The sequence below is a fragment of the Rhinatrema bivittatum genome, chromosome 1 (assembly GCF_901001135.1).
Source record: "Rhinatrema bivittatum chromosome 1, aRhiBiv1.1, whole genome shotgun sequence".
NCBI classification, from domain to species: Eukaryota; Metazoa; Chordata; class Amphibia; order Gymnophiona; family Rhinatrematidae; genus Rhinatrema; species Rhinatrema bivittatum.
The window spans coordinates 606,638,163-606,644,152 of NC_042615.1; positions in this window are offsets into that span (position 1 = coordinate 606,638,163).

Sequence of the window (5,990 nt, forward strand, 5' to 3'; positions counted from 1 at the left end):
CCCGGGACTTATGCATGTCCCGGGGCTTGCGCGCGCTGCCGAGCCTATGCAAAATAGGCTCCGCACGCGCGGGGGGGGGTTTAAAAGGGTTATGCACGTACCTTATGCGAGTAACCCTTTTAAAATCCGCATTGCATCATGCGTTATGGTGCTTAACGCATGTGAAAATGCCATAATGTGAGTTGATAAATGACCCTGTAACACGGCTATCCTAAAGAATTTGCATAATGTTTCTCATGTGATTTCTATACATATTACATCAACATTGCCTCTTAGAAATGTATTCAAACACTATTAATATGCTTTTTCTCATTATAAGATATGTTTATTATTTATTGCCTGTGAATCTTCGGTTTTAATTATAGAGCTTTTTAATATCCTGGCTATTCCTGCTAGAGTCTATGAATGCCACGCATCTTTCGTTACCATATGTTGACTTTTTATTAGACTTCTTGCCTCCCTGCTCTTTAGCCAGTAGGAAATAATAATCCATATCACAGAAAGCAAATATATTTTATGAACAGAGAAAATATGTATACACCTGGCCATGTATAAAGTGGGATCATAGTAACATAGTAAATGATGAGAGATAAAAACTATTAAAGGCTCATCCAAACCCTTCAGCAAGGTGTTTATGGTTCTAACTGCTGCTCTATCCAGGTCATCTCCTCACTTTCTTTTGAAACTGTGGTTAGATCTAGGTTACAAATTTTTTATTAATTTTGAAAATATGAGAGCAAAATGACTATTTGGATTACTTTTAGGTAATAGAGGAGTAGCCAAGGTTTAAAACCCACTGCCACTCCTTGTGACCTTAGGCAAATCACTTTATCCTCCATTGACCCAAGTGCAAACTCAGGGAGTCATGATATTTTATTTTAGAGGAGGTATTTCTGTTATATGTATCCTCTTTCCAACAAAATATTGCTGTAGTTTTGCCATGCTAATTTTTATCATGGGAAAAACGATGATAAAAAATCAGGACCATCATCACTTTAAGATGCCTGAGGCATAAAGTTTAACCTCCAAAAAGTGGCTAGGTTCCCTTGGGGGTCTTGGTAAACCCTTGTCCACTTCAGGGCTGCCTGTTGAGCCGATACCGCAATAAACAAATATATAAAAATAAAAGAATTTATAATTACACCGTGTTGTTCCACCCCTACCCAAACTCCTCAGTTTTGCATTTAACTCCCACCCTGCTCCAACCAAAAACCCTGCCCCATGGTACTATGTTCCCCCATGTGTCCCCTAAACTCCCCCCCCCCCCCCACCCAGACCAACCTTTCAAATCAAAAAGGCCCTATTGGACTAGGGTAGCCCCTTTCTTCTCCCTTATCTCAAAATAAGTCTCTGGTGGTCTAGGGCCCCTGGACCTTCTCTCCTACTCCTGAAACCCCCATATCTTAAAAAGAATCGTTGGTGGTGCAGTGTGGATCTAGTATCCCCCCTACTTCCAAGCCTGGTCAATGCCATTTTCCAAATTTGCAACAATTGGCCTTTGTCCCTACCATGTGATAAGGCAAAGGCTGGTCAGTACCATTTTTTAAAATGGTGTCAACCAGACCTGAAGCTAGGGGGCGCTCTGGGCCTCACTGCACCACCAATGATTCTTTTTAAGGTATAGAGGGCTCTGGTAGGGGGTCTTAGACTACTAGGGACTTATTTTGAGGAGGAGGGGGAGGGGATTTACTCCAAAGGGATCAGGGGGAAAGGGTTGTGGGGGCAATTGTAAATTCCTTTTTATTTACTTTTTAATTGGGAGGCACCTCAACAGGAACCCCAGGGTGGGCAGGGTCTACCAAGACCCCCAGGGATATTTTTGTACTTTGGGTGGGGTTTAAGTATTTGGAGGCCTGTATCTTTAAACGCCCTCCTGGGGACATCAGGATGCACATTAGCACCCTGATGACCCCAGGAAAAAAAAACTATACCTCCCTGAAATGTGATAAAGTAACATGACTAAATTTCTTCAAAATCAGCTGAGTTATTTTATTTGCATTGAATTTCCTATGCTTTTGCTGCTTTGCAAGCATTAGGAAATTATATGAATGCAAATACATGCAAAGCATTTAATTTTAATAAAGGGTAGAATTTGTTTTATAAAACTATGCAATGTCACGAATATCATGCAATATTGCTATGATATGTCCATAAAGTCAATCACTTTGCACTTTACCTGCAGTTGCACTTTGAGACTGAGAGGTGGGATACCAGCATTTGTCTGTCCTGAGTTTGCTCTCTGCAATGCTGCTACTTGCTCTGGATCTGCCATTGGCTGCTTTCTATGTGCAGCCCAGCTACAATGACATCTATCAATGCTGCTGGCCCAGCAGTTAAAGGCAAGGCCCATAGACAGGCCTCCTTCCAGTGGGCCTTTGCCAAAGGGCCTGCCAAAAGGCCCACTAAAGAACCCACCCTTTGTGTGACCCTTCATGATGTTGTTTTTCTGTTTATGCTGAGGTATATGCTATTGTTATCTGCTTATTGCTATAACTCTCCCATTTGTGTAATAGCAGAGCAAGGCCAGTATGGTTCCCCCACAAAGTGTACAGATTCTAATCATTTTCTGAATCTAGCTTATATCAATGCCTCATCAGTTAGGAAGAATGTTGAGATTTCAGAGATGATTTTAAAGAATCAAATTAGTTTATTTTTTATTTCTGAATCATTCCATAAAGATCATGATACAATCATTTTAAATAGTTTAAGCTCCCCTGATTACCCCTATTTGGATGTCAGTCATAAAAATAAAAGAGGGGGTGTATGTATTTCATCTGTTATACATGAATTGTTGGACTTAATTTTTACTTTGAATTTGCAATATCAGTATTAGTGTATTTTGGGAGACTTTAATTTGCATTATGAGGATAACAGCTTGATGAGATTTTAAGGCATCAATCTCTTCAGTGCAGTTAAGTCAATTGGTTTCAGCCCAAACACATCGAGCTGCCTTACAATAGATAATAAGTTTCTAAAGTTTTCATTAACACCAAAGCATTGAAATGTAGATTGTTACGTGCTAAGAAAAGAGTGTGGTTTAAATCTAGAACAGATGATAGTCTATTGTTGTATAAATCAGCTTTAGATAATTATACAAATTTGTTGACTACTGCCAGAAGAGTATATTATTTGGCTTTAAGAAATAATTCAATTAGCAGGCCTTTAGAATTATTTTCAGTAGTTAACCATCTTGTAGGTGTTGTGCTCCCCGGCCATGGCAGGCCCACGGCTGGGCTCACTCACCCCCGACGCCGGGTCCCTGGAGCTGGACTGACCTCCTTGGCAGTGGTGGGCAGTCACCTACACGCCCGTGCTCCCTCTGTGTTCCCAGGATCCTTCTGTACTGCGGCGACCTCCTCCGGGGCAGACCGGGCCTCCCCACATGCGCTGCAGGGAGACACCGCCACTTACTCTTCCCTGGCCTGTCGGCCTTAGGCACACATGTGCCTCTCTAGGCTTTAAAGGAGTTGCGGCGGGAAAGCCTCCCACAGCCCCAGACGATGATGTCAGCCAGCTCCATTATATAAGGCAGGATCAGACGTTCAGAGCCTGCTTTGGCAACAGGTCTCCACGCTTCCTGTCGTGGCTTTGTTGCTATTCCTGTTCCAGTACCTGTTCCAGCTCCAGTTCCTGTTCCTGTTCCTGTTCCAGTATCTGTTCCTGCTTATCTTCTGAAGGACCTCCTTGGCTTTGACCTTTGCTTGGACTCGACCTTGCCTCTTGCTGCCTGCCCTTGACTCTTTGCTTGGACCTGACCTTGCCTCTTGCCATCTGCTCTTGACTCTTTGGACCTGACCTTGCCTCTTGCCGCCTGCCCTCGACTCTTTGCTTGGTCCTGACCCTGCCTCTAGCTGCCAGCCTTGATCCTTCATCTGGACCTGTCTTTGGTTCTCACTACACCCTTCTGGAACCCTCCGTCTCTGCTACCACCTGGCACTCTGCCTCTGGAATCTTCCCCAGGATCAACCACGCGGAGGCCTGCCTAAGTCCAGCCGGCCCTGGTATCCAAGGACTCAACCTGCAGGGAACGAGGGCTGGTATTGGCAAAGCTTCAGTTGGCCTCACCTCCTGATGGTGGGGACCCATAGGGGCTTCCCCCATGGGTGGAGCCAACATCACCTCGGACCAGGGGTCCACCTCCACAAGAGCAGATTGTCCAAAAAAATGATGCAAGTTCCTTTCCTACCAGCCAAGTATTGGTTAAATACTTCCAGGAAAAAACTGAGAAGTTGAAGGCAACAAATACTATTTTTGTTAGTGGAATTAATTCATCATGTCAGCTTGAAAGTAAGTTAGTTAAGAGGGATACTTTCAGGTTTGTGATTAACAGAGGATTAGAAGTCACTATTAGGAAAGGTAAAGTGAAATATTGCACTTTAGATCCTTGCCCATTTATATTAATAAAAAGCGTATTACCAATCTTTAGTGATATATATTAGTTGAGATACTGAATCATTCGTTAACTTATGGAATTGTTCCAGATGTTTTAAAAAGAGCAGTAATTCATCCTGTTATTAAGAATAATATGGAATCTTCTAAGTTGTTGTCCAATGTTTGCCTTGTCTCTAACCTTTACACTTTAAGTAGAATATTAGAACGTTGGACTCTAATGCAGTTGGAGGATCATTTAAAAACCAGTATGAGTTTACATAATGAACAGTTTAGATTTCAAAAAGGTTGTGGAACAGAAACTTTATTAGTTTCCTTATCTGATGGCCTTTTGAAGAGTTTAGACCACTCAAAAACTGAAATTTTGATTTAATGAGACATTACCTCTGCATTTGATTCTATACTCCATGCTAGGGATGTGCAGAGGGTCGCCATACATTGCATTTGGGATTCATATTCGTCGGGGGGTAGATACGTTGCATTCGGCAAAGGGGACCCCCTGATACGTACATGCGTTAATTCTTATTCGTTTCCTGGCTAAAATTGAATTAAGTACAACCCCCCACCCTCCTGACCCCCTCCCCCCAAGACTTACCAAAACTCCCTGGTTGTCCAGTGGGGGGTCCGGGAGCCATCTCCTGCACTCACACCCTTGGCTGCCGGTATTCAAAATGGCGCCAATAGCCTTTGACCTTCTATGTCACAGGAGCTACCGGTGCCATTGGTCAGCCCCTGTCACATGGTAGAAGCACAAGATGGTGCTGGTGCCGGCCATCCATTGCTGCCTAAGTCTTCCCCACCCCCCCCATGTCCTTTAAACATCCAGTTATTTACAACATTCAACTTGGGCTTGGATTTCCGCCTCCACTGCGACAATTCTGCAAGCTTGCTTTCACAAAACATTTATCTATCAACCGTTCATATAGGGAGGGTGGGAGGGAAGCAAAACTCCTGTGCAGCCTGCTTTTTTTGCGACCTGGTCCATCTGGCAGGCAAGCCCAACGTCGTCAGCCGTTGCCTGCCTGCCCCACCAATAGCGCCACAGCTATTCAAATCGCTGGTGTTGCGCTATTGGCCAGCTTTATCTCCCGTTTCTCCACTCTCCCCGTCCACCCCCCTGCGAACCTCGCCACCGCGTACCTTTCCCTCCGTTATTGCATTCGGTGTGGGACAGGCCGATGCTGCCACTTATTAACGTGAGGAGTCAAGATCTGCGCTTGGCTCTTTGCTGGCCCTCCCGATAAAACAAGACACATTCTTGGCATTATAAAAAGCCGCAGTTTATTAAACATACCCGAGCCCGAACAATATACATCATTCTGACAACATGTCATCTGAAAACATCCCCCCGCCCGCCCCGTCAGTTATGCCCTAGCTCACCACCACGTCCCAGCAAGGGTAAACCATGGCTTTTGAGCTTTAGCCCCCTAGCTCATTCTGGCTTTCTCGTGCAGCAGCCCCCTCAACTGCATGAGACTCACCCCCCTCCCCCGTGTCCTTTAAACATCCAATTATTTACAGCAATCAACTTGGGCTCGGGTTTCCGCCATAAACAAGGAAGCTTATGCTTCCTTGTACCCCCATTGCGGCCCCTTATTTAC